The following is a 10639-nucleotide window of genomic DNA, read 5'->3' as shown; positions in this document are numbered from 1 at the left end:
TACAGATTAAATTGTGATTGTTAGCTTCCTCCTTCCTATTAGCTCTAATGATGGTTGGAATGGCAAATGGATCTATTTTATTGAGTTTTTTTTTAAATTTTGTACATGATTTTGGTACAGTAATAGTGCAAACACTTTCATATTCAGGTCTTAAGGTAACAACTGTGTACAGCCATAAACTTATAGCCAAGTAGTCTGGCTGGTTTCGGTATAATACTCCGATATTAACACAATGGAACCTTGGTAACAAGTCACCCTTGATGACAAAGTGTTATAAAAAAAAAACACTTTGAATTCATTTAACCCTAATCACATTTTATTGCTAACTTTGATAACAAGTTAACCTTGATAACAAGTCTTATCTAATAATCCCCATGAGTTTTGTTATCGAGGTTCTACTGTAACCAGTTGGCCTGGCTCATTGAACATTTTATATTTTGAATGTTCTAGCATTCAAGTCAGTCACAAGTTCTATAAGGTTCAATAAATTATTGTTGTAAACTAGGCATGTTCTGTTCAAATTATTATTTCCAAACTCTGATTTAGAGCAAGGGAAGAACTATCGGCTGATTTTCTCTAGCTCTCTTATCAGTTCTCCTTTTGGCCACTATATGTGCTAGTGTCTCTATATAATTTATATTTATGATTTAAATCAGCTGTTTTTACTGCTAAACAATGAGCGCGTTCTGGGAACATGTACCGGTGCACAAAATGTGTCGTTCTGGGAGACCGGTGAGTTAACCTAGCTGACAGCTATTTCCTCTTTTTCCTCCACCGGTGCAAAATTTTTGCACCGGAGAAATTGTACGGTGCATAATACACCGGCGGATTCTGATTGGTCAGTTTCTTGGACAACAGCATGCAGCTACGGTAAGATGGCGGGTCCATCGAATAAGGTTCATTAGTTTTATAGGTTATGTTGCGCAATGAATGAATAATTTGTTCAATGAGGGGTTATATTACGTAATAAACGAATAATTTTCAAATAATTATTCCGTGAGGGCAAGTCTGTTTGTTTGATTTAAATATTATAAAGCAAATAGTAGGTGGATGTGTAAATCCAATGTGTAAATCCAATGTGTACCGTAAACCGGTGACTAACCGTTATGGGATACCAAGACTCTTGCCCCGGGGCAGACCGGTGAGTAAGTCACCGGTTAATCTGCACTGGTGCACCGGGACATGTTCCCAGAATGCGCCTAATGTAAATCTAAATATAAATAGCCATAAGCTAATTTTGCTGTTTTTAGCATAGTGTGGGTCTGACTTACGGGAGGTATAAGTGAGGCAACGATGACATCATAGTTTAGTTCAAAATTCCCCCGTGAACAGCGTTGTAGTAGAGAGCACAGCGCGTAGTTTTTACTTCACTATTAGGCCTAGTTAATTATAAAATTAAGACAAATTATAAAATTAAACTGTCATAACCAAACCAACCAAACTTGCTGATATGAAAAAAATTGTTGACAAAAAGTTAGTGCTGCCGGCGGTATTCGAACCCGGCACCTTCGGATTATCAGCCCGACACGCTATTCACTACACCACCGAGACCGATGACTGAATTCCGTATTGTTGCGGGAATGGTGTTCCCTCAAGAGGAGATCTGACAGCTGACGTCATCGAAGCCTCTTCTGTACCTCCCTTGAGTAAATACCCATAGTGTGTGTTTACTGAACAGTAAACATAACCTTGAGAATTTAATTTTTTATATAAAACCCCATTTTATAATTGGAAAAAGAATATTACCAGGAAATAGTTATTTTCCTACAGTCACCCGACAAAGTTGGCTTCACTGTTTATAGTACCGAAAGCCGCTAATTGCTGCATATTTATACTTTGTCGTACAGTTTATACTTTGGCGCACATCAGGATTCCAATGAAACAACACAAAACAGCGTGATTGACAAAGCTTGCTTGGAATTGAACCATGTGATTTTGTGCTCCTCAGTATTTTACAGTTTTTAGTGGTAAAATTAAAGGTTTAATGCTTTTGTCCTATGTGAAAGTGTGCCTCTGAAATTTGTCTTTTATATAAGTAAGTAGATATTTCAATAGAACAATTTAATGAAAAGATATTCACATTTAAAGCAAAAGAAAGTATTTTACTTTTCATGAATATTTCTTGGAAGAAGGATTGAGCACAGATAAGAAGCCGGTTCGGATCAAGGTGCAGCAACTGACCTTTGACCAGGAGAGATAACGCCCCTCACCAGCTAGGCTGAGGCACCTGTTGGCCTTTAATGTTTACAAACATTCTTATCTGGTCTCTAATTTTATTAGTAGGTCAAGAAACCATTAATATTTGAGCTGAAAACAATATAATTACTTGATTATTTGGGAATATATATACTTTATTTTAATGAAAATTATAATATTTTAAATTTGTATTTTACCCTCTCTAGATCTAATTTTAACTAATAAATAAAATGGTTACAATTACAAACAATCATAGTCTCCCCAAGGGATGGGTTAGGGAGGAACATACAAGAAAAAGTGGGCTAAGTAAAGGAAAAATTGACATTTATATTAAATCACCCAATGGAAAACTCTTTAGGTCTAGGAACGATCTCACTAAATATATTCAAGAAAAAGGATTGAACCTCAAAGTGGAGGATTTTTATTTTTCTACAGCTAAAGGGTGTAATAGGAAAATAGACACTTCATTGAATAGTTCAATTTCATCTGTCAATGAAACTGACTCGCATATTGATGTAAGCCTTGAAACATCGGATGTCATCAAACAACCATCAAAAGCCATAGGACTAATAACAACCAATTGTGTTCAGACACAAACAGAAAACAGCTATAACACCATGTTCACAATGGATGAGCTGCTTAGCACTCAATGGCTTTCAGATACAACTCTTCAGAAGTATTTTGACATAATAAATAACCGTTTGCTATCATCTAATGGAAAGTCATGTTTTGTTATGAATCCACTTATCTGCCATGCTATTAAGAACCTGAACGACTATTCACATTTTTTGGACTCAGTAAAAATAAAGGATTTTGAAACTGTCATAATGCCTATAAATGATTCCAAGCAGCTTGATGGCGAGAGCGGCTCACACTGGAGTACCCTTGTCTATACGAAGAAGAATAACAAGTATCATTATTATGACTCACTGGACAACCGCAACATTAATGATGCTAAAGTGGTCGCAAGTAAAATATCAGCGTACCTGAAGGCACCAAGATATGAATTTAGCTCCATTAATGGGCCTAAGCAAGTGAACGCATATGATTGTGGCACGTATGTATGCCTATTTGTAGGGTTCCTCACATTTGAAAATGAACTGCTCATGAATGGCTCAATTAATGCAGCTTTATTGTCCAAACTGCTCACAGTAAACCAGAATGATCTCATTAACATTAGATCTCGATTAGCATATATCCTGAAAAATAGTGTGTTCATGACAAATGATAATATTTGCTTGCTTATGTCAACTAGGCCTAACAGTACAAATGAAGGCTCTGCAAGTGATAGAGCTAATGAGTGTATTACACAATGGACAAAAGTGAGACACAACAAACCAGGTAGCTCATCAATAATTCAGCCTCAACAACATTATAACACCTCATCTACAACAATTTCTAACAAGTTTGATGTTTTGACAAACTTGGAAGAGAACAGTCCACAAATCCATGTACCGGTACCCCGTATAGTGAATGAACATAATTTAGGCAGTAATCCAAGTAAGAACAAAAAGAACAAAAATGCCCAAAAATCAAAAAGCTTCAACTATTCAGATAAAAATCAACAACAATTTCTGCAAAAACAACACAGAAGTGAGAATAACAACTTGGGAGGTGGGAGAGTTCTTATCCTAGCTGATAGTCACGGGAAAGACCTTAACAGATACGTTCAGGAGCAAACTTTTCTCTCAGTTTCCACTATAACAAGACCAAATGCAACTTTCAAACAGGTCACACATGATGTGTTAGTTGCAACAAAAGATTTTACCAAAAGAGATAATGTTGTTGTGATTGCAGGCACAAACGACGTGCAATCCAAATTTTGCTATCAGCTACCACAGAAAGTTGTTAAATTGACAAACATTCTGAAGCATACCAACCTCACTGTTGCTACATTATCTCTCCGTCATGATAATCCCCATTTAGATGGTAAAATTTCTAAAATAAATAGCCAGATCATAGCAAGGCTAAACAAACTAGAGATCAAACCTTCAGTTCTCCCTCTACATGACTTACCCCGGCATCTGTATACTAATCATGGTCTCCATTTCAATCACAGAGGCAAAAATAAGATAGGCAAACTTATCATTAATTTAGTTAGAAGTATTAACAAGAAAAATAATCCCCTACAACAAGCTCAATGTGACCACCAAGACCTGATGAATCAAGAAGAGCTTCCATCGCCTGAGAATCCTACTGAATGTGAAGAGCCATCAAATAATACAGAAGAATTGTGTTGAGTGCAATTTAATATTTGCCACATGTCTGTTTTTAATGTTATACTTCAATGATGAATACCAGATGGTTAAATTGTTAAATGTGTTGTTAAAAACAATAATAGTTTTAATGTATGTCTTCTTTAGTTGGTTCAATTAAAAAGTGTTGAGTTTAATAATTCAGTTTGCCCTTTTATTTTATTGAGCTAGGTATTTTAATTTAGTGTCCAGGGAAACCACATATTTACAGGTTATGGGCCCAGGGCTGTTTAAATACGGAATTTGTTAATATTTTTTTTTACCTGGCTAATGAAATTGAATTAATATGGCAACTGAACATGAAAAGTATCGAATACCATTGTTGGATGGAACCAATTTCAGCAATTGGAAATTTAGAATTGAAACTCTGCTGGAGGAATTAGAATTATTATCTTTTGTAAAGGAATCTTATGTTACCAAAGTTGAATTTCTGGATAAAGACACAGATGAACAACGAGAGAGGAAGGAAGCAAGGTTGTTGGAATTAGCGAAACAAGATCGAAAGTGCAAGTCGCAGATTATACAGCGTATTGCCGACAGCCATTTGGAATATGCAAAAGACAAGGCAACTGCTTTTGAACTATGGCAATCTCTCTGCAACACTTTTGAAAGGAAAGGAATAGCTAGCCAACTTCTACTAAGGAAGCAGTTACTAACAATGAAGTTTGATGCGAAGAATGATGTTTTAAATCGTCACTTTCTGAAATTTGACAAAGTCATAAGAGAGTTACGTTCTACAGGAGCAACTGTCGAGGAATCTGACATTGTTTGTCATCTACTACTGACCATGCCCAAAGAATATGACGTCGTTGTCACGGCCATAGAGACTCTATCAATGAAGGACTTATCTCTAAGCTTTGTGAAGGTCAGACTGCTGGAAGAGGAGACAAAGAGGAGGGGCGTTGGACAAATTGAATTTGATTGTACATCACCTCCTACTGCCTTCCAGTCTCAACCAGGGAAAAAGAAAAATTTTCCAGGAAATCAAGGAACTTCTGGCAACTCGTTCAATTTCACTTGTCACAGATGCGGAAAGCTTGGACACAAACGAGCTAACTGCAGAGTCAAATTACCACAGAACCCATCAAAGAAAAATAATTCTGCGAACGTGGTCGACACCAAACAGGAAGATGCATTTTGTTTTGGAACATCAAGTGAAGACTGTTCAGCAGATACCATAAATTGGATATTAGATTCTGGAGCAACAGAACATCTGGTTAACAGTAATGAGGTATGTCTCTCTAACTTTAAGAAATTAGAACAACCTATTAAAATCGAAGTAGCCAAGTCTGGAACATATCTTGAAGCAAAAAGTAAAGGGGAATTGTATGTCACTAGTGTTGTGGAAGGGAAGGAAGTTAAAATAACAATCAAAGATGTTTTATCTGTACCTGGAATTAGTTACAATTTACTTTCAGTAAGAAAATTGGAAATGAATGGTTTTTGTGTTATCTTTCAAAATTCATGTGGCTTGATTAAGAAAGATAATCAAACTGTTGCGGTTGCAAAAAGAAACAATTCTCAGTTATATATGTTAAATTTTTTGCAACACAAAGCTTTGTCAGTGTCTTCAACTGAAACAGAAATGAAGCTGTGGCATGACAGGCTTGGTCATTTGAGCTATGGTTGTATTAAAAGTCTCAGGTCGCAGGTAGATGGGATGGAGTTAAATACATCAACATTACCCTTAGAAAAGTGTTCAAAGTGTGTTGAAGGGAAACAATCACAATTTCCTTATAATCAGAACAGGAGACGTGCCACCAGACCTCTTGAGTTGATTCACAGTGATTTGTGTGGTCCAATCTCACCAGTTTCATTTGACGGTAAGAAATATATCATCACTTTTATTGACGACTTTACTCATTTCACGGTGGTCTATGCTCTAGAATCGAAGGCGGAAGTCACAAGATATGTCAAGATGTATCATGCTTTGGCTACATCTCATTTCAATCTAAAGATTAGCAGATTTTGTTGTGACAATGGTCGTGAATACATGTCAAATGAGTTGAAGCAGTTTTTTGAGGAGCAAGGAATTCAGTATGAGTTCACAATCAGATATACTCCTCAACAGAACGGTGTCTCAGAACGAATGAACAGGACTATTGTTGAAAGGGCTCGTTGTTTAATACTTAATTGTGAATTAGGTAAGACATTTTGGTCAGAAGCTGTTCGAACTGCCGTATATCTAATCAACCGAAGTCCGACATCAGCTTTAGGAGGAAAGATCCCTGCTGCTTTATGGTACAATGAGAAGCCTAATCTTATTAAGTTAAGAGTTTTTGGCTGTGCAGCATATTTGCTGTTACCTAAGGAATTAATATCGAGTAAATTTGACAGCAAGTGCTTGAAGTGTTACTTTACTGGATATTGTCCTAATGGTTATCGACTGTGGTGTCCTGAAGAAGGAAAAATAATCACTGGAAGAAATGTTGTGTTTTATGAGGAAAAATTTAACTTTGAGAGCACACCAATTGAAGACTGGATTCCCGATCATGTACATGAATCCAGATCGAGTAAAAAGGAAGACAAGAACAAAGAAGAACCCAGATCATTGTCTTATGAAAATCAAAGAATTTCTATACCAGATCTTGAAGAAGAGGAAGAAGAAATTGAAGATCATGTAAGTGAAGAAGAAACAATAAGACACTCTACCAGAAAGAGGAATGTGCCAAGATACTTACAGGATTATGCAGTTCTTGCTCTGAATGCTGAATCTTTTGTCGATGATGTACCGCAAAGTTACAAGGATATTGCAGCACGTGATGATAAGGATCATTGGTATCAAGCTGTTAAGGAAGAACTTAACTCTATAAAGGAAAACAAAACTTGGACTTACACTGAACTACCACCTGGAAGGAAAGCTATCTCCAGTAAATGGGTTTTCAAATTGAAGAAAGACATGGACGGAAATATTGAACGATACAAGGCAAGACTTGTTATCAAAGGATGTTCACAGAGAAAGGGTTTTGACTATGAAGAAACATATGCTCCAGTGGTTCGTCTTGCAACAGTTAGGGTGTTGCTGGCTGTAGCAAACGAACGTGGATTAATTCTTGAACAATTAGACGTCAACAATGCTTTTCTTCATGGTGAACTGAAGGAGGAAATATATATGTCCATTCCTGAAGGAGTTGAAGGAGCACCCGGCTCCGTTTGCAAATTGCAAAAGGCGCTATATGGCTTGAAACAGGCACCATTAGCATGGAATCAAGCTATTCATTCATTTCTCATTTCAGTTGGTTTCACCCAATCAGAATCCGACAAATGTCTTTACGTTATGATACAAAATGATATTGTCGTGTATCTTGTGCTCTATGTTGATGATATTCTCATGGCAGGAAATAAGAGGGAGAAAATCAAGGAAATTAAAGTAAAGTTGAATGAGAAGTTTAAAATCAAGGAATTGGGAGAACCAAAAACATTTTTGGGAATCGAAATCTCCAGGAGTGAGGGGGAAATGTACTTAAGTCAGACTGCCTACCTAAAGAGTCTTCTTAAACGATTTAACATGCAAGATTGTTGCCCAGTCAAAACGCCAATGGAAGTAAAACTAGAAATCAAAGGCGGAAAAAGGACTGATAAGCCGTGCAGAGAAGTAATCGGATGCTTAATGTATGCAATGCTAGGTACAAGGCCAGATTTGAGTGCTGTAGTAAATTTCCTAAGCAGGCATCAAAGTGACCCAACAGAAGAACTCTGGAAATGTTTGAAGAGAGTCCTAAGATATATAAAAGGAACAATCGACTTAAAATTATGTTATCGAAAGAGCAAACAAGATGACATTATTCTGGCTTACGCTGATGCAAACTGGAATAAAAGTGGAGATTCAAGATCGACCTCAGGTTATCTCATACAAGTGTTTGGAAGTACTGTAAGTTGGGCAACAAAGAAGCAATCTAGTGTTGCGTTATCATCTACAGAGGCGGAATATGTAGCTTTGGCAACAGCAGCAGCCGAATTACTCTGGATGAAGTATCTGATAGAAGATTTTCAAATTTTGCTTAAGTTACCAATCCGCATCCTGGAAGATAATCAATCTTGCATACGACTTCTACAGAAGTGGGAGCATCGCCGATTGAGACATGTGAATGTTAAATACAATTTTGTGCGGGAACTTCACCAGCGGAGAATCATGTCTGCAGAATATATATGTTCGGAAAATCAGATTGCAGACATTTTTACAAAAAGTCTGCCTGCACCTCGGTTTGGCAATTTGAGAAAGATGTTAGGATTGTTTGTTTGTTAACTGTGTCAAATGTAAAATTATTAAATTGAGGAGGGGTGTTGAGTGCAATTTAATATTTGCCACATGTCTGTTTTTAATGTTATACTTCAATGATGAATACCAGATGGTTAAATTGTTAAATGTGTTGTTAAAAACAATAATAGTTTTAATGTATGTCTTCTTTAGTTGGTTCAATTAAAAAGTGTTGAGTTTAATAATTCAGTTTGCCCTTTTATTTTATTGAGCTAGGTATTTTAATTTAGTGTCCAGGGAAACCACATATTTACAAATTGAAAATCATGGAAGAAAACATTGAGGTTTTTATAAACAGATGTAAATATGATAGGTCTGTCGCTTTTGCTCATTGCATTTCCAGTGATTTTGATAGCCCAAGAAATATGACTGCAGGAGTTGCAGTGATACTCAGAAAGCATTTTGGAAGACCTCTGATTTCTGACACTGTAAACAGTCATTTAGCGTACCAACAGTCTAACAATGGTGCATCAGTTTATGGGCTATTGACAAAATCTAAGTACTCAGATAAACCAAATCTACAAGACTATGATTCTTGTTTCTCTCACTTAACAGCTGATTTTAAGAAAAGAAATTTCAGAAAGCTAATTTGTTCTCCCATGGGTTGTGTTAGGGACCAAATACCCATTGAGAAATTTGCCCAAAACATTGTCAAGTTTCAACAAGCTACAAAGGCAAAAGTACTTATAGCAACCAGCAATGAAAAGTCAACTTGAAGGCTATGGAACGGGCTCAGCTATCCAGAATTCCTTCACCGCCTGCAGCATGAGGTAACAGATGCCAGAACCAAAGTGAGGTCTGAGGAAGGCACTACACATTCAGTACAAGCCACAGCGGAAGCCAGTGTCAGAGAAGTTTCCACTCCTTCCATTCCAGAAGCATTGTCATCTCAACAGAAAGACGACTCTACAGACCATCTAGGCTTAGCCAACATGAACACCTTCCCTCCACTCATCACATCACATCACCTCAAGCCTGCCAGTGAAAACAGTGATAGTGCTAGTGCAGAGCAGAGTACCAGTGCTTTTGAGTGTTCAGACAAACTGCCAAAGACTCCTACTTCTGGCAGCAGTGAGGGTGGTTTTTTATGAGTAAAACTTCATGTACAAAAAGGATATTTTCTCATCAAAGCCAGACAACTTTAAATTCAAATACTATCAGGCAAGAAAATGAAGATATATCATTGGCTTATCAATCTACAAACAATGTTTTGCTAAATCGCTATCAAATAAACCATTTAACGGAAATTAATCACATCAACGGAAGGGCATCACAGAAAGTATCCTTTTTGCACAAAGACATAGTAATAGGTACTAACATTAAGTCAAAATTTAGCAATAAAACAGGAGCAAAAGATTCTGTAGATTTAAGCAACAAGTCTGGTTTGAACGATTGTGAAAATCAAAATAACTTGGATATTTCCAGTCATTCTAATTTAAATGTACATTCAGGTCTTTTAAAACAGGATAACTATTGTCTTAACTGTAAAAATTCTCACTTTGATATATATAAAATATGTGATAGTTGGGAATATTGTAAAGATGTCTGCAGCAACATAAATAAAAATATTAGTTTTATTATGCACTTAAATATTCAAGGGGGATTTTTCAAAAAGATGCATGAATTACACACTATTATGGAAGACTCGAACGTAGATATAATCTGTTTTAATGAACATTGTTTGAATTCAAATCAAATAAGTATGTTATCTGGCTTTAAAAACTACATGTTGGTAGCATATTATTGTAGAAATACAGGTGCGAGAGGGGGATCTTGTATTCTCTTAAAGCAAACCCTCATTTTTAAAGAAATGACTGACTTTTATATCTTTAACGAAGAAAGCACTTTTGAAGTCTGTAGTATTGAAATACCCTCTACTAAGGTTATTGTAATTTCTATCTATAGAACTCCGTATGAAAATAATTTAAAA

Source organism: Macrosteles quadrilineatus, unplaced genomic scaffold (genome assembly GCF_028750875.1).
Source record: "Macrosteles quadrilineatus isolate MER2022 unplaced genomic scaffold, UCM_ALF_1.0 Scaffold_3__2_contigs__length_128488019, whole genome shotgun sequence".
In the NCBI taxonomy this organism is placed as follows: domain Eukaryota; kingdom Metazoa; phylum Arthropoda; class Insecta; order Hemiptera; family Cicadellidae; genus Macrosteles; species Macrosteles quadrilineatus.
The sequence above is the reverse complement of the archived record's forward strand: the minus strand, read 5'-3'. Positions refer to the sequence as shown.